This window comes from Hypanus sabinus, unplaced genomic scaffold, assembly GCF_030144855.1.
Source record: "Hypanus sabinus isolate sHypSab1 unplaced genomic scaffold, sHypSab1.hap1 scaffold_625, whole genome shotgun sequence".
Lineage (NCBI taxonomy): Eukaryota > Metazoa > Chordata > Chondrichthyes > Myliobatiformes > Dasyatidae > Hypanus > Hypanus sabinus.
The window spans coordinates 24656-44178 of record NW_026781481.1 but is presented as its reverse complement, the minus strand read 5'-3'; the positions used below and the strand labels follow the sequence as shown (position 1 = coordinate 44178).

The 19523-nt window shown below is 44.8% G+C and overlaps 1 protein-coding gene across 1 annotated transcript in view; it reads left to right on the top strand.

The window, feature by feature from the left end:
* Positions 1 to 19523, top strand: part of LOC132389686 (NACHT, LRR and PYD domains-containing protein 3-like) — a 184229-nt gene that overhangs the window by 143271 nt on the left and 21435 nt on the right. The window lies entirely within an intron of this gene.

Below are 19523 nucleotides of genomic sequence, written 5' to 3'. Positions count from 1 at the left end.
CTGACCTACCACCCCACCAGCCTCCGGATCCGGTATATTATCCTCCTCAACTTTCGCCACTTTCAACAGGACCCCACCACTAAGCACATCTATCCCTCCCGACCCCTCTCTGCTTTTCGCAGGCATCGTTCCCTCCGCGACTACCTGGTCCATACTTCCCTCCCCACAGATCTCCCACCTAGTACTCATCCTTGCAAGCGTAAGTGCTACAGTTGTCCATAGACCTCCTCTCTTACCACCATTCAGGACCCCGAACAGTCCTTCCAGGTGAGGCAAAAATTCACTGGTGAGTCTGTTGGAGTCATCTATTGCACCCGGTGCTCCCGGTGCGGCCTCCTCCACATCGGCGAGACCCGACGCAGATTGGGGACCGCTTCTTCGAGACAGGATCTCCCGGTTCCCATTCACTTCAACTCTGCTACACATTCCCATTCGGACATGTCCATACATGGCCTCTTCTACCGCCATGATTAGGTCAAACTCAGGCTGGAGGAGCAACACCTCATATACCGACTGGTATTTTCAGCCCCTTGGTATGAACGTTGAATCCAAAGCAACGCGCACAAAATGCTGGAGGATCTCAGCACAACAGGCAGTGTGTATGGAAAAGAGTAAACAGTCGACATTTTGTACCACCAGCCTTTGATCATTCATGAGGAGGAGTGGAAGTGATCTGAATAAAAAGGTCGGGATGGAGAAAGAGGGGAGGTGGAAGGTGATTGGTGAAGTCAAGTGATGGGAAGAATAAGGGCTGGAGAATAAAGAATCTGAGAGTGGTCAATAGCAGAAAGGGAAGCAGGGGACCCAGGGGGAAATAATAGGCCGGTCAGCAGAAATGGAAGTTCAGAGTGGGGAATAGAGAAATGGGTGGGGGTCAATTTGCTTACTGGAAGGAGAATTCAATATTCATACAATCAGGTTGGAGGGTACCCAGATGGAATATAAAGTGTTGTTCCTCCACCCTGAGGCCGGTTTCATCTTGACACAAGAGGAGGCCATAGATCAATCGTCGGAATGGAAATCAGAATTAACAAGTTTGGCCACTGCAAAGTACCCCTTGTGGCAGATGATACAGAGATGCTCGACAAAACGACCTCCCAATTTATTGCCGGTCTCACCAGTGTGAAGAAAGTTGCATCGGGAGCACCGGACACAGTAGATGACCCCAGCCGATTCCCAGGTGAAGTGCTGCCTCACCTGGAAGGACTGTTTTGTGTCTGAATGGAGGTGATGGAGGGGGTGTACGGGTAGGTGTAGCACTTAGGCCGTACGCAAGGATAAATATCTGGAGGAAGATTTGTGAGGAGGGATGTATGAACAAGGGGATTGTGGAGGGAGTGATCCCTGTTTGTGACATCCTAAACAGATTTGCATAAATGCAATCCCTACATTCATTAGTTCTCTCTTTATTACAACATAAACTTCATATACTTCATACAGTGAATGACCAGAGAGCGATAAAAAATATTCAACACTCTGCAGCTCTGCTGGGCTGTTACCCTGGTGATCTGTTCCAAAATCAAAACACATTGTTGGATGCGGCCTGTCTGTTTCAAATGTCAGCTGTAGGATATTTACAAAGGACATCACACAATACATTGTGGTGATTATCGTTAAGTGTTATTCTTTGTTCAATTTAGTGGTTAAAAATTCCATTAAATTCTTGTGTCTGCGAATAACTAAAGCACCAACCTAGCCACCAAAAAAAATACATCTGGGACCCCCACCGAACAATTAAGCGTGCAGCAATGCAACAATGAAAATACATATTTGCATTACCATGTAAATACAGCCCTGTTCAACTGGGTGTTGGACTACTGAAACAACAGGCTTCAGAAAGTCAGGATGCAGAACTGTCCTCACTCCCAGTTATCCTCAACACGGGCTGTCTGCTGAGCCCATTGCTGTACACTCTGTTCACACATGACCGCACGGCTAAACGCCCGGGGAATCACAATGTCAAGTTCGCCAGCGTCACGACAGTTGTGGGGTCCATCACATAACAATGAGATGACATAGAGAGAGAAGGGCTCAAGGCCGGGTACACCTCAACCCACAAACTCACCCCACCACACCCTTATTACCACGAGTTTAACATTTCCTGGCACTCACCATATGTACAGCTACTCCTGTGCCTAACGTCAGTTTATGGACATATCACCAATGTTTTAAGCTATGACATGATTTTATATAATGCTGATATTTATTTCTTTGTGATATTTGTTCCTGCATGAGATCCAGAGCAACAATGATTTATATTCCCCTTTATACGTCGATAGGTGGAGTTTGTTGCAACAGATGGTGATTGAGGCTGTTACTGGTTATATTCACGGCAGTGGTTCATATATTATTGATCGCTAAGTATTGGTCATTTTGGTTAGCCAGAGCTACTAGACGATTAATTGAATGTACCACGTTAAAGGCAGACTTCACAATTTTTAGATTCTTCATTTCAAAATGGCTGCAGTGTTAAACTTTGTCATAACTAAACTCACAGCATACGATGTTGAGTTTGTCATTTCCCTTTTCGGTTATTTTTGGTGCGCCACTTCCTCCGTTTCCAGGGTAACAGCCCAGCAGAGCTGCAAGAAGAGTTCCACATTGTTATCGCTCTGTGGTCACCGCCGCTCAGGGCAGGGAGAGTGGCCTCGGGAGTAAATGCAACAGAGTGATAGTGGGAGCAAAGGATGCTGTGAGCATTGACTGTATGGAGTGAACTGAGAACACAGAGGTTGGAAACATAGAGAACCTAGAGCATAGTGCACAGACCCTTCGGCCAAAAGTGTTGTCCCAAACATGAAAATACTTTAGAGATTTCTTAGGGTTACCAGCCCTCTATTCTTCAAAGCTTCACATACCTATCCAAAAGTCTCTTAAAAGACCCTATTCTATCCGGCTCCACCAGCGCCGACAGCACATTCCGAGCACTCACCACTATCTGCGTAAAATAAACTGAGCCCTGACATCGCCTCTATACCTACTTCCAAGCATTTTAAAACTGTGCCCTGAGAAAAAAGCCTCTGACAATCCATAGGATCAATGCCTCTCATCATCTAATACACCTCTATCAGGTCACCTCTCATCCTCCATTTCAAGAAGAAAAGACCAAGTTCACCCAACCTATTCCCTTAAGGGTTGCTCCCAATCCAGAAAAATCCTTGTAAATCTCTTTTGCACCCTTTCTATGTTTTCCACATCCTGTCTGTAGTGAGGTGACCAGAACTCAGCACAGTACTCCAAGTGGGGTCTGACCTGGATGCTGTACAGCTGTAATATTACCTCTTGGGTCTTGAACTCAATCCCATGATTGATGAAGTTCTACACACCACATGCCTTCTGAACCACAGAGTCAACCTGCGCTGCAGTTTTGAGTGTGCTATGGACTCGGATCCCAAGATCCCTCTGATCCTCCACACTGCCATGAGTCGCCATTAATACTATATTCTGCCGTCATATTTGACCTACCAAATGAACCGCTACAAACTTATCTGGGTTGAACTCCGTCTGCCACTTCTCAGCCCAATTTTGAATCCTATCAATGTCCTTCTGTAACCATGGACATCCCTCCACACTATCCACAACACCCCCGACCTTTGTGTCATCATCAAATTTACTAACCCATCCCTTCACTTCCTCATCCAGGTCATTTATAAACATTGCGAACAGAAGTGGTGCAAGAACAGATCCTTGAGGCACAGAACTGGTCACCGACCTCCATGCAGAATATGACCCGTCTACAACAACACTTTGTCTTCTATTGACAAGCCAGTTCTGGATCCAGAAAGCAATGACCCCTCGGACCTCCTGCTTCCTTACTTTCTTAATAAGCCTTGCATGGTGTACCTTATCAAATGCCTTGCTGAAATGCATATACACTACATCTACTACTCTTGCTTCATCAATACGTTTCATCACATCCTCAAAAAATTCAATCAGGCTCGTAAGGCACGACCTGCCTTTGACGAACCCATGCGGACTATTCCTCATCATATTATGCCTCTTCAAATGTCCATAAATCCTGCCTCTAGGATCTTCCCGATCAATTTACCAAACTCTGAAGCAAGGCTCGTTGGTGTATACTTTCCTGGGCTATCTCTACTGCCTTTCTTGAATAAAGGAACAACATCCGCAACCCTCCAATCAGTTAATATCTTTGCATTTAAAATAAGAGAAACTGCTGTTGCAGGAGATTTAAAATAAAATGGTTGAATGCTGGAAACATTCAGCAAATCTGCAGCATCTCGGACAGTCCCAGTTCCGAAACTGGGTCTTCCACCATTTCTCCTTCACGGATGTACCCTGATGTACTGAGTTCCCAGCATTTTCTATTTTATAATTTTACATTGTGTTTCTGCTACCCTGAGGGAAACATCGCAGCCAACTGTGCTGGGCAAGATCCCACAGTGCAAGAAGACAGTGATCAAAGATAGTTTAGCTGCTGGAGACAAGGTGAAGTGTATCCGTATCCTCTCACAATCTACAGCCCGGTAAACCAGCCTGAACAACAGCGCAGGCAGAAGATCCTTAGAGTCCCGTCCCACCTTAGCTTGTGAATCGAAAATGGCAGGAACACAACGGCAAATCGCCGACAACAAAGCAACTGTGACTGGGTTATAATGTAGGGATGGAGTCTCTAAGAACATGCAACTCACAGTATATGGACTTCAATCCAGGCTGGTAATTCTACAGCACGGATTGGAATTTCCTCAATCTGCTGTGAAGCTGAGGTCTCGGGTGGTTAGACAGTGGTTATGGGGAAATCACCGACCGCAATTCCCAGTGGGACATCATACCTCACATATATCCTGGAGAGGTCCGAAAAGGTAACGATGGAGATAGATGACGTAGGGCAGAGATTTTGTCTACATGGACTTTGGTAAAGCCTCTAACAAGATCCTGCGTGCCAGCTCATCTGGAAGGTTCGATCACGTGGGATTCGCGGGGACCTTGCGAGGTGGACTCACATCGGGTTCAATGACAGGAAGCAGAGGGTGATGACTGAAATTGGATTTAGCGAATGGATGCCTGTGACGAGTGGGAAGTGTGTGTCAGTATTGGGGCCTCTGTAATTCATTATTCATGCCATTGATTTGACATGAATGTGCCTGGCACTGTTAGCAAGTGTGTTTTTCATATTGCAACAGGTTACAAATAATTTCAAGGGGCCCTTCAGTCAGTTATAGAGATAGGCTGAGAAATGGCAAATGGTTTCAACTCAGACAAGTGATAGATGGTGATTTTTGGCAGTCAAACCAGGGTGGGACTGGTATAGTGAATGGGAGGTCATGGAGTGTTGTGGAACAGAGCGATCTGGGAGTACGAGAGTACAGTTCACTGAAAGTGGACGGGCAAGTATAGAGGGTGGAAAAGAAGGCTTTAATCATGCTGGCCTTCATCAGTTAGGGCATTGAGTTCTCGATTATGGACATTATATTGTAGATATATAAATTGTTGGTAAGACTACACAGAAAATTACATAAGTATTTTTCCCATACTATCGTAGGAAAGCCATTATCAGGGCGCAGAAGAGTTTGGTTAAGATGCTGCCTGTACCAGACGGCCGAGTGATAGGAAGAGGTTGGCTGAGCTGCATCTTTATTCCACAGGAGAATGGGAGTAACGTTGTCGGAGTTTATAAATTCATGAGGGTGCACAGGTAATGTGGGTGGTCGTGGTATTCTCCCCAGGGTTCAAGACTCAGGATTGTTTAATGTCAATCCAGTGAACTGCTGTAAAGGGGAACATAAATCATTGCTGCTGTGGATCTCATGCAGGAACAAAAATCACGAAGAGAAAAATATCGGAATTATAGAACACATCATAGCTTAAAACATTGGTGATATGTCCATAAAGTGACGCTAGGAAAAGCAGTGCCTGTACACATGGTGAGTGCCAGGAAATGTTAAACTCGTGGTAGTGAGGGTGTGGTGGGGTGAGTTTGTGGGTTGACGTGTACCCGGCCTTGAGCCCTTCTCTCTATGTCATCTCATTGTTATGTGATGGACCCCACAACTGTCGTGACGCTGGCGAACTTGACAATGTGATTCCCCGGGTGTTTGGCTGTGCGGTCATGTGTGAACAGAGTGTACAGCAATGGGCTCAGCACACAGCCCGTGTTGAGGATGACTGGGAGTGAGGAGCGGTTGTACATCCTGACTTTCTGAAGCCGGTTGGTTCAGTCGTCTAACACCCAGTTGCACAGGGGGCTATTTAGATTGTAGAGTTGGAATTTGCCGCAGAGCATTTCGGTCAGTATGAATATTGCTGAGGAACCAGTGTGGCAGGGTTGGAGTTATTGATATGTGTCACTACCAGCCGTTTCACCCTCTTTGTGATGATTGGCGGCAGTTCCACCCGGCGGTAGTCGTTTCATTCTGAAGGTGTATAGTTCTTTGTTGCAGGGATGATGCTGGCCGATGTGAAGCCTGGATGAGTGAAGTGTTGACGATGGCCGTGAAGTCATCAGTGAGCTGGTGCCCACACTGCCGGAGCACTCGGCCTGGGATGTTTCTGCCCCGGCAGCCTCGCAGGGGTTGGATCTCGGCAGAGTCCTTTCATTGTTGTTACAGAGAGTGGCTGCTCACCTGTGAAATTATGACACCTTTTTTCCCCTATTTGGAGGGGGGAGAGGTGGGAGAGAGAGGGGGAGAAAGAGAGTGGGACGGAGAGAGGGGGATGGAGAGCGAGAGAAGGAGGGAGGGAGAGAGAGAGTCAGAGTGAGGCAGAGGTGAGAGAGAGGAAGAGAGAGGGTGCGAGAGAGAGAGAGAGGGAGAGAGAGAAAGGGAGAGAGGCGGAGAGAGGGGAAGAGAGGAGAAGTGAGTGTGGGAGCGAGGGTGAGAGAGAGAGGGTGAGAGACATACACACACACTGTGGTATTTCGAATGATCAGGTGAACGAGTAGTCTTTGGGGTTCTGCAAGTCTCTGTCTTTATTGATGCTTTGCTGCGCGCTTGATTGTTCGATGGGGGTTGCCGATGCTTTTTTTGCTCGGGGGGGGAAGCGGTTGTTGTTTTACTGCTGCTTATACATGGGAGGGGGAGCTTGGGGTGGGATTTGGGGTTCTAACATATAACTGACATTCATTCTTCAGGGCACTCCTCTGTTTTCATGGATGTTTGCAAAGAAAGATAATTTCAGGATGTATATTGTGTACACTTCTTTGATATTAAGTGTACCTATTGCAATCTATTCAAACGTAGGAGCGGGTAGCTTTCGTGGCCCGTTTGTGTTGGGTGCCTCGAAGCACTGGGGGCGGGGGAGGTGCGATCACTGGTACAGTCAAAGCTTTTTTTCCTAACGTAGTCTGTATTGCCTTTGATGTCCAGTCAAATACACCAAGGATTGTTCCCCAGGGTTGGAGGGTCCGAAGCCGAAGGGCACAGATACAATGGAGCAATGGCACAGAGAGACCTGAGAGGTAATCTCAAGACACAGAACGAGTGAGTGTCTGGAACGAACTGTTCAGTGTTTGCGTTGTTGTTTATCTACCCTGGGTTCAGTATTCTCTGCGTGTTTGGAAATTCCCACTCACTGTCGTCTGCCTGTGAGCAGCTGGAAATTAAAGAAACATTCAAGTTGATTTGATTTGAAATCAGGTCAGAAAATGTTTGAAGCCATTCCGACAGAGCGGGTTGGAGCATTAACTTTGTTCCTCTCCACTGATATTCTTTATCTGGAGAGTGTTCCTTGAGCTTGCAGCATTTTCGAACATTAAGTTGGAATGATTTAATCTCCTGGTAAATAGACTTGTGTAGGACATTCAATTTAAATTCGCCATCTCACAGCACCGAAACAGGGCTTTCGGCCCTTATATACTGTGCCTTCCTCTGCCTGGACCCATCCACATGCACCCAGACCATATCCCTGAACACCTCCCTCATCCATGCACCCATACAAACTTCTCATATTTGCATTTGAAACCTGCATCCGCATTCGTGTCGCCCTCTGAGTGAGACAGTTCCTAATATTTCACTTTTTGCCCCAAACCCATGACCACACTGAACATGAGGGGCAAAACCCTACCTGCATTCACCCTAATTCTACCATCATAGTTGTCTTTACCTCTAGCCGGGGTTCCCAACCTGGGGCCCACAAACCCTCCAGTTAATGGTAGGGGTCCATGACAAATAAAAAGTTTGGGACCCCTGCTAGTATCTCCCCTCATTCTTCTGTGTTTCAGGGAATCAATTTCTAACCTGGTCAACCGACCCCTGTAACTCTACTCCTGAAATACCAGCAACATCCGTGTCCGGCAGGGCTCCTGCAGCCTCTACCCTATTCATGGGGATTTATCCATCCTAATTTACCTCAAGACAGCAAGCACCTGTTGTGTAATCCACGCACAATCCACGACTTGTCCGGCTTTCGTCATTTCTACAGTCTCTTCCTGTCTCCCAAGTAAACACAGGCACACAGAATTTGTTTAAAATCTGTCCCATCTCTTTCGGCTCCATGCATAGATAGGCACATTGAACACCTGGAGATATCTTGTGAAAGTTAACAGGGCAGTAAGGAAAGCACAGTTCCTCTCAATAAATTATCCTGCCACCAATTCGTGGAAATGTGCTTATTACAGTTGTTGTTTACAAATTTCACAAGAGTGGTTATGGAATGAAAAGTTTTATGTATGAAGGGTATTTTGTGTCTCTGTGCCTGTTCTAAAGGAGGGGTGGTGACTCTGGGAACAGAAATGTCAATGAAATCCTGAGTACTGGATAGAGTGATAGGACAAGATGTTTTAAACAGGAGGGGAGTCTAGTATCTGTGATCACAATCTCGATGTATTCAGATGTATATGGGGACATTATCTTCTATACTTCTGTCCAGTACCAGGATCTGAATATCACCTGTATCAATGCCAAGTGTTAATCGTAGTTATAGGTTAATTGCAGACACAAGAATATAATGGCATTTTAACTACTTAATTGAACAAATAAAGACCTTTAATGGTTATCACCACAATGCCTTGTGTGATATCCTTTGTAAATATCCTATAGTTCTCATTTGGAACAGACAGGCCGCATCAGACAATGTGTTTTGAGTTTGGAACAGCTTCGGTACTGCTGTAAGTTCTGTAGAGATGAAACTACTAACAGATTTAATGGAGGCACCTCGAGACAGGGTTAAAACAGCCATTAGAATTTTAGTTTCCCAATTATCAAATGACTGAGAGCACATTATTCATCTTTGTCACAATAAAACTCAAAGTATGCGAGGTTGTTCCTTATTTCCTATTTTCAGTTAGTTCTGCTGAGCCACTTCCTCCATCACCAGGGTAACAGCCCACCAGAGCTGCAGAGTGTTGAACATATTTATCACTCTCTGGTCACTGCCCCTCAGTGGCCTCAGGAACTGGTGTGGAGTCCCGGATGTGTTGAGCATTCACTGTATGGAATATATGATGTTGATGTTGCAATAGAGAGATAAATAATGAATGTAGGAATTGCATTCATGTAAATCTGTTTAGGATGTCACAAACAGGGATCACTCCCTCCAGAATCCCCTTGTTCATTCATCCCTCTTCACGAATCTTCCTCCAGATACTTATCCCTGCATACGTCCTAAGGGCTACACCTACCCGTACACCTCCTCCCTCACCTCCATTCAGACACAGAACCGTCCTTCCAGGTGAGGTAACACTTCACTGCGAATCTACTGAGGTCATTTATTGTGTCCCGTGCTCCCGATGCCCCCTCCTTTACATTGGTGAGACCCGCCATAAATTGGGAGACCGTTATGTCGAGCATCTTTGTATCATCTGCCGCAAGGGGGACTCCGCAGTGGCCAAACATTTCAATTCTGATTCCCATTCCGACCTCTCGATCAATGGCCTCCTCTTGTGCCAAGATGAGACCGTCCTCAGGGTGGAGGAGCAACACCTTATATTCCATCTGGGTACCCTCCAATATGATTGTATGGATATAGAATTCTCCTTCCACTAAACAAATTCCCCACTCTATTCCCCACTCTGAACTTTCATTACCGCTCACCAGCCTATTACTTTCCCTTGGGTCCCCTCTTTCCCTTTATCCTATTGACGACGCTCTGATTCTTTCATCTCCAGCCCTTGACCTGCTCATGACTTGACTTCACCTATCAGCTTCCAGTTCGCCTCTTTCCCTTCCCCGACCTTCATATTCAGATCACTTCTCCACCCCCACCCCTCAGTAATGATAAAGGCTCGTGGTCCAAAATGTGGACTGTTTACTCTTCTCCATGGATAATGCCTGTTGTGCTGAGTTCCTCCAGCATTTTGTGTGTGTTGCTTTGGATTTCCAGCATTTGCAAGCTTTCTACTGTTTAAGTGTGATAAATACGGTAACAATTATGTGGGCTTTGTTGAGATTGTACCTTGAAAATGGTGTAAAATCCTGCTCCCCATGCTAACACGGGTTATACAGACCAAAGAACAAACTGCCGGAGGAACTCAGTGGGTAGGGCAGCATCTGTGAAGGTACCCTCCCTCTGGACTGAGAGTGGACGGGAAATAGTCAGAGTAAAGAGGAGAGGGGTGGGGATGGGGCAATAGATGGGGAGTGAGAGGTGGATCCAGATGAAGGGGAGGTAGGGGCGTGAAAATAGTGACAAATGGTGGGAGATGAGTGGTGGGCAAGAAGGGGCTGCAGAAGTGGAATTTAATTCCATGAAAGATTAACAAAAAGGTTATAGAGTGTATGGTTTAGATTCACCAGACTTATTCCAGGAGGACGATGAAGTCTCAATGATCGTCTTCACATAAAACAGAGGCTGGCAGATGTGTGGAGACGGAAGGGATCGAGGAAATGAGGATCGGACAGAAACATGTGACTGAGATGGGAGAGTAGTCGCCATCTTGTTGATGGTTTGAGGGGCTGAATGGCCTCCTCCTGCTGTTTCTCACATGATGTTTCAGTGATCCCGTCCAGTGAGGCTGGAGGAATGTGAATAATATTATTATTTATCAGAACAGAAGTGATTTGAATGAAACCTTTTCGCGTCTGACTTGCGAATCGGATCGGGATGGGAATCGAACCCGTAACTCCGAGATCAAAGGTACGAGGGCAAAATTAAAATGTAGCTGGTATAAATATGAAATAACGTGTAAAATGCGGCGGATGGGTCGGGCAGTGTGTGAGGGGCGAGGAGCAGAGTCACCGGTTCAGGTGGGAGACCCCCCCACCCGTCACGTGACCCAAGTCCTCACTCCCATTTCAAACTCAGATCTGCAGCATTTGCTGTTTAGGCTTCCCAGGCCCCGCCCCCGCTCTCACAGACTCCGTATGGGCGGGTGTTTTCTTTCCGTTCTCTGTTGAAGCGGATCGTCGACGGGGAGCTGGAGGACCCATCGCTTTCTGTGGGACAAATTGATCAAGTTCTCGTCGTTCAGTATTGAGGCCGGTCACTCGGGGTGAACGCGACCGACAATTTCCTATCGGTGAGTACTGAACACGAGTGGGGAACCTATTGTTGGGTAGAGAGTCCCGGTAACTTCCTCGAACTGGCGGCCTCGTCCCACTTCCTGGACAAAACCTGTCGTGGTCGGTCCGGGTTATGGGACCTACACATCGAACCGCCTGAGATGAGCCGCCGCTCAGCCCCCTGGTGTTCTGGTCCCAGGAGCGGGATGAGGTGGAGATGCCGAGACTGAATCCATCCATTAAGATGTACCTGGTGAACTTCAGACAGATTCCCACACGATTGAAATGGGGAATCTTTATTTTGTTTTCCATGTACAGAGGTAGAGTGAAAATCGTGTCTCCGGTATACTCCACATAGATCAATACATTGCAGCAGTACATTGAGGTAAAAAAAAATCATTCTGGTTACAGAGAAAGTGCAGTGCAGGTAGATATGTGGTGCAAGGTCACATCGATTTAGACTGTGAGGTCAGGAGTCCACTCATCACGCTGTTCGCTTCTAACAGCAGAATGGACACCGTCATTGAGCCCGGTGGCATGTTTCTGTTTTGTTTTATCTTCGCCCCGATGGGAGGGTGAGAAGTGAGAATGTTCAGGGTTGTGGGGATCTTTCATTATGTTGTTTGCTTTACTGAGGCAGTGGGAAGTATAGACAGAGACCATGGAGGGGAGGTTGGTTTCTATGATGTGCTCAGCTGTGTCCACAGTTCTCCGCTATTTCATTCAGTTAAAGGAAGAGCAGTAGCCGTATGAAGATGTGAATTATCGGGATGGGATACTTTCTGTGGTGCATTGATAAAGTGTGTAGTGTGGAAAAGGGCATATACCAACGTTCTTATTGTTAGTTCTGGTTTGTTATATTGCAATCTGTTATCTACTATCTATTTTCTATCATCTCAGGATCTGTGTAATGCAGGAGGAGCTTCAGAGATCGCCCTCGATCCCCTTATCTCATCAGGCTCCATCTGCTCATCCCCTGCCCACTTGGTTCAAACTCTGTCCAGTCTGTATCCCACCACCTCAGTGATATATATTAACCAACTTGTTCAACCTCTGTCCAGCCTGTATCCCACCACCTCAATAATATATATCAACCATCTTGTTCATCCTCTGTCCAGCCTGTATCCCACCACCTCAATGATATATATCAACCATCTTGTTCAACCTCTGTCCAGTCTGTATCCCACCACCTCAATAATATATATCAACCATCTTGTTCATCCTCTGTCCAGCCTGTATCCCACCACCTCAAAGATATATATCAACCATCTTGTTCAACCTCTGTCCAGTCTGTATCCCACCACCTCAGTGATATATATCAACCACCTTGTTCAACCTCTGTCCAGTCTGTATCCCAAAGCCGCAATGACATATTTCAGCAATCTCTCTTTAAAACCTTGTCTTCATTGTGAAATTTTGTTTTGCATCTTTTCCAGGATATTTATATATGGGCAGGACTACCAGAGGTTTAATTGAACACAGCACGTGGCAGGGTAAAAGCAGCCATTTCAATTTTAGTTTCACCGTTACAAAATGACTGCAGTATTAATCTTTGACATTATGGAGTTCATAGCATCTGATGTTAAGTTTCTTATTTCCTTTTTCAGTTATTTTGGGTGAGCCATTTCCTCCGTTTCCAGGGTAACAGCCTGTCAGAGCTGCAAGAGGTGTTGCTCTTTTTATCGCTCTGTGGTCACCGCCTCTCAGCATAGAGACAGTGGCCTCGGGAGCAAATGTAACAGAGTGATAGTGGGAGGAAAGGATGCTGTGAGCATTGACTGTGTGGAATGTAATACACTAGGGTCGGAATGAACTGAGAACTAGCAAATTGTTTGGTGTGGGGTGGCATTTACAGTTTAGGGTGACCATCAGTTACTATCTGTGCATTGAAATGAAGAGGGGGAAAATACTACAGTTGCAGGAAATTTAAAGTAAGGAGGAGAAAATACTGGAGACGCTCAGCAGATCGGCAGCATCTTGGACAGTCTGAGTTCTGGAACTGGGTTTTCCACCTTTTTTCCTTTCAGTCTGATGCATTGAATTCCCAGCATTTTCTAGTGAATGGCAGGGCACCAAATGTTGTGGAACAGAGCGATCTGGGAGTACAAGAGTACAGTCACTGAAAGTGGACGTGCAAGTATAGAGGTTGAAAAAGAAGGCTTTAGTCATGCTGGCTTTCATCAGTTAGGGCATTGAGTTCTGGATTATGGGCATTATATTGTTAGTGTCGCTACACAGAGTATTCTGTACAATTGTGTTCACCCTACTGTAGTAAATATATTATCAAGCTGGAGAGGGTGCAGAAGAGATTGCTGAAGATGTTGCCTGGACTACAGGGCCGAGTCATAGGAAGCATTTGGCCGAGCTGGGTCTTTAGTCCAGATGAGAATGAGGGTGACATTGTAGGAGTCGATGAAATCAAGATGGAATATAAATAATGAGGTTGGATGTGGTATTTTCCCCAGGAATCAAGATTCAGAAGTGTTTGATGTCATTCCAGTACACGTGTAAAAGAGAACATAATACTTCTTAATCTAGATCCAAAGCAAGACAGAAAAAAAATAATGAAAGAGACCACAATAATAAACAAAACACAATACATAAAGTATGATATTTTAAAACGATTGATTGTATTTCCATAAAGTGACGTTAATCACTGGAGTGTCTGGACATATGAGACTGACATTGATACTCTTTCTGCATGTGCCTTGCGCGTTACACACTTGGGCGATCATGGGTCTCCAGATCCAATGACTCCTCACAGAGTCAATGATATCTCGTTAGTTCTTTCACAGTGTCCATATATTTTCTTCTTTGTCTTCCTCTTCCCCGTTTCCCAGGCATACGGCCTGGCAACGTAAGGCATTCTATTTCTCCCTTTGTGATGACATGGTGTAGGAATTTAAGTTTCCTCTCATTTAATGTTCTCATTAAAGAACTTTTTGTATGTGCACGTTGGAGTACCGTCTCATTAGTTACCCTATCTCTGTATGATATTTTCGGCATTCTTCTAAAAAACACATTTCTGTTGCTTCTCAGTTTCTTTGGAGTTCAGGTGTTATAGTCCATGTTTCGGAAACATACAGCAATATTGACCAGATGTAACATTTCAGTAGCCTAAGCCTTGTTGTCATAGAAATGTGTCTGTTGGGAAAAATGGGTTTCATTTTTTGGAAACACGAGTGAATCTGCAGATGCTGGAAATAAATAAAAACACAAATTGCTGGCAGAACTCAGCAGGCCAGACAGCATCTATAGGAGGAGGTAGTGACGACATTTCGGGCCATAGATGCTTTCTGGCCTGCTGAGTTCTGGCAGCATTTTGTGTTTTTATTCATTTTTTGGAAGTTGGTTTTGGCAATGGCAATTCTTCTTTTTATTTCTACTTTACTTCTAGCATCTTGTGATATAAAGCTACCAAGGTAATTAAAGCCGATCTTTTCTTCAATCTCTTGGTTACCAATGGACAATTGGTAGTTGGGAGTATCCTGCCCATTTTATTTTTCCATATATGTGTTTTTTTACCGTTGATGGTTAGACCAAAATCTGCACTTGTTTGTACTAATTTGTCTAGGAGGATTTGTAAGCATTCTACAGCAATTGCTATTAGGGTGGAATCATCTGCATATCTTATATTGTTGATGTAAACATCTCCAATTTTTATCCCATCTAGGTCTTCCATTTCTCTGAGAATCATTTCAGCATAGATATTAAATAATTCCGGTGAGGCAACGCATCTCTAACTCCCCTTTGAATATTAGTCCAACTGCTTATATTATCAACAATTTTTACAGCCACTGTTTGATTCCAATATAAATTTTGAATAATTTACTGGGCCCTTCCGTCAATGTTTAGTTAAGTGAGAATTTGAAATAGTTTTTCATGTTACACTTTGTCGAATGCTTTAGTGAAATCAATAAAAAATAAATATACATCATTTTGACATCAATTGCCCTTTCTGAAAGCGTTCGTAGTATGAAAGTTGCGTTCCTGGTTCCTCTATCCTCCTTAAGCCCATATTGCAGTTCAGAAGTTTCTGGCCTTAACTTGTTTTTAATTCGACTCAGAACAATTATCAACAAAATCTTTATTATGTGACTCATCAGACTGATTGTTCTATAATCTTCGCAGTCAATAGTTCCAGGAATTTTAGGCAGAGTTATAAATACTGATTTCAAGAGATCGTCAGGCAATACAGCAGACTCATAAATGCCATTAAACTCTTCAAAATAAATATCTACTCCCAGATCTTCTGGGGCTTGTATCATTTCCACTGAAATTCCATTAGGTCCAGAGACTTTACCATGCTTCATGCCTTTCATTGTTTTAGTTCTTTCTTCTTTGGTAATAGGTGGGCCAGGATTATGATGTTTATTTTATGGAGTTCCCCTCTATTATCTTCAAAAATCTGATCTATATACTGAATTCAACTCTCACATACTTTATCTGGGTCTGTTAGGATGGATCCGTCTGCTGATGCTGTGCATCCTGTAGAGGAGGTTTTCTAAATTGCTGTAACTTCCTTAATTTTCCTGTGCATTTATTTGCTGTTGTTAATATGACCTTCTACTTCATTGCATTTTTGATTCAGCCATTCTTCCTTTCCAATATTGCACAATCGTCTGGTCTGCGACGTTGATTATCTGTCTATAAAGTGACATTAGGCACAGGAGTGTATAGAACTGTCAGGGAATGTTAACCTTGTAGTGGGTGGGGTGTGGAGGGTGTGGTTACTGAGCAGAGGTGTTGATCAGGCTTACTGCCTGTGGAAAATAACCGTTTTGAGACTGCTTGTCCTGGCGTGGATGTTACAGATCCACAATTCCTTTGAGGATTGAAAGTTGCGTTCCTGGTAATACCAGATTTGTAAAGAGATTTTTGGGCTTATTGACCATTAGGAAGAAGTGACGGGATATTAACGCTAAAGTTGTAAAAGTCACAGTGATTCCAAAATATGCAGAATTGTGTGCAGCTGTTGTCCGAACTTGGAGGAAAGATATCGATGAGAGTGGAAGTGTGCAGGGAAAATTACACGGACATTGCTGGTGTTTCAGGAAATAATTATAGTGATAGTTTGAACAGGTTAGGGCTTGATTACCTGGAATACAGGGGAATGAGGGGGTATCCGAGCAGGGTTCCAACTTTTCTACGCCATTTTCCCCTACAATTAAAGAAAGGGTCCATGGGCCCGAGGTTCCAAACCCCCGCTAGAAACATAGAAATCGATGATGGTATAAAAAGGGTGAATGCAGGTATGCATTTTCCCCTCATGTTGGGTAAGATAGTGAACTTAATTGAGAATGTGACACATTTAAAGGGGTTCTGAGGGGGAAGTAAGAGATGAAGGTTCAATTGTAGTATTTGAGAGATGGCTGGGTAGTTACATGGATGAGGGAGGTTTGGAGGGCTATGGTCTAGGTGCAGGGGGCGAACATGACACGGACTGGATGGGCTAATAGTCCCGTGTCTGCGCTCTGAGGGCTCTGTGAATTTAATTTGATCGTTCGACACATATTCGACATTTGTTGCCGACAGATGGTATCCAACAATGTGTTTTTATTTTGGACCAGCGTCTGCAGTGCCGAGAGTTCTGTAGAGCCGGAACCACCATGAGATTTGCTGAATGCCCCTCGTCAGGGTAAAAACAACCAGTGGAATTTTAGGATCACCATCACAAAATGGTTGAATGTTCAGTTCATCTTTGCCGTAATGTCACACTGAGTTTGTTATTTCCCCTCTCGGTTATCTTTGCGAGCCACCTCCTCTGTCACCAGGGCAACAGCTCGCTGGAGCTGCAGAGAGTGTTGAACATGTTACTGACTCTCAGCGGAGAGACAGGGGCCTCAGCAGCCGCGGTTGATACGAGGATGCTTTGAGCTTTCACTGGGCGGGATGGATGATGTCTGTGTTGGAATGAAGAAAGAACTAATGATTGTAGAGATTGCATTTATGCAATTTTGTTCACTGTGTCAAACATCTTGCAGGCTGTCAGTGTTTTGTGCATGAAAAGAACAAAAATATCTCCTATACTTATTATTTTGAAATTTATATTTACAACATTTTGTTCCTGTTACGTAATGGGAAAGTGGCTGCTAATTGACCCGGGCTACAGCGCACTCAACAATAAAAAAAGTAATGAACAAGTGTGCTCAGAGTAACAGTGGAGACAAGTTGAAATGTATCAGCACCCTCTTCGTGACCCAATGCCCATGTTTCCCGGCTGATCCCCGTCCAGAACAAGGATCAACAGGCTCCAGTTCTGTCACGGGTTGGTGTGGGAGGGTAAGTTTTTGAATTGGGATTAGCTGAGACGCTGCCGCATATTACCGGCAGCAAAGAGCTCTGGGAGAGTTGGTGCTTCAGATACAATCTTGGGATGTGGTTTCCAGGAATATGGGACTGTCAGTGTTTGGGCTTCGGTCTACGTTGGTGCTTTTACAGAAGCGGCTGGATGTCCCTCCTTCCGCAACGAAGCAGACGTCTCCGGGGGCTGGATATTGGAAGCGGCTTCTCTCAGTGTGAAACGTGGGAACACCCACCTTGAGATGTGGAAAAGATGTGCGAGGCGGGAGTCAAAGAGAAACTCGAGATGCTGAAGATGGAACAGAACATAGAACAGTACATCACAGGAACAGGCCCTTCGGCCACAGTGGTGTGCCAGACAAGCTGAAAAGTAAATCACCCCCCGCCCCTCAAAAAATCTAATGACTCCTACCTACACAATGTCCATATCCGCTCAATCTTCCTCACACCCACGTGCCTATCTAAACATCTCTTAAAAGCCTCCGATGTATTTGCTTCCACCACCATAACAGACAGCGCATTCCAGGCATCCACACCTCTCTGAGTAAAACAACTTACCCTCACATTTCCATTGCATCTACTCCCTCACACGTTCATTGCATGTCCTCTGGTATTAGACATTTCAAAAACAGCGAAAAGATACTCCCTGCCTATTCTATCAATGTCTTTCACAATCTTATAAACCTCTATCAGATCTTCCCTCAATCCCGACCGCTTCGTGGAGAACAACCCGAGATTTTACACAGAAGAAATGGATGACGTTTGAAACCATTCTGACGAATGGTCAGGAAACCGAATCGGTAACTTTTTCCCTCTCCCCGCAGCTGCTCCTTACCTGCTGAGCGTTTCTAGTGATTCCCGTTTCTCTTTATTACATTCACCCTGGAACATTTTAAATCTCCTGCCAATGGATCAGCGCACCAGCGCTCGTTTTGTGACAGTTGATAGAAAAGCGAAGAAACCACCGCTTTTCCCAGTACATTATCCTGGTCCCAATTGTCCTGTTTTCTCCCCTGAAAATGCATTCAGTATTGTTGTTGATAACAAGGTTCAGAGAATAATCCGAGGAATGATAAGCATTATGCATGTGGAGCATTTGATGGCCCTGGGCCTGTGTTCAGTGGAGTTCAAATGGTTGGCGGGTTAAGACAGGGGTGATTATTTACACCGACTGAATGACAAGAAGTTTGGTTGCAGTGAGAATAGAGAGGGTGTCTGGATTAGACGGAGAGTCTGGGATCTGCGAATAAAGAATCTCAGAATAAAGAAGCTTCACTTTAAAACTGAGATGAGAGCAATTACTTTAGCCAAATGTTGGTTGATCTGTGGAATTTGATGCCACAGAGGGTGGTGGAGGGTGTCGTTGGGTACATTCATGTTATGCATTGCTAAATACGTTGCGTGCTATAGTAGGGAAGCAAGAATACGGTGTTGGGAAAAAATCATCCATGATTGATTATGCAGCAGACTAGAATGACCGAGTCACCTAATTCTGCCTCTATGCATAATGATTTTTTATCTTATACCATGACTGAGTGATGACTTCTTTTTATCCCATCACAGACAAAGGAAGATCTTCAGATGCTACCAAGCAACACACACAAAATGCTGGAGGAAATCAGCAGGCCAGGCAGCATCTGTGGAAGAGAGTAGAGTCGACATACAGATGCTGCCTGATCTGATGAGTTCCTGCAGCAATTTTATGTGTGTTTCTTTGTATCCCATGTCAGGTTTTGTAAAGTCGAGGGGCAGTTACAGATTTCTTCACTCGCATCATTATATATGAGTTCAAGATTAAGTTCCAATAAGCTTAATCCTCTGTTC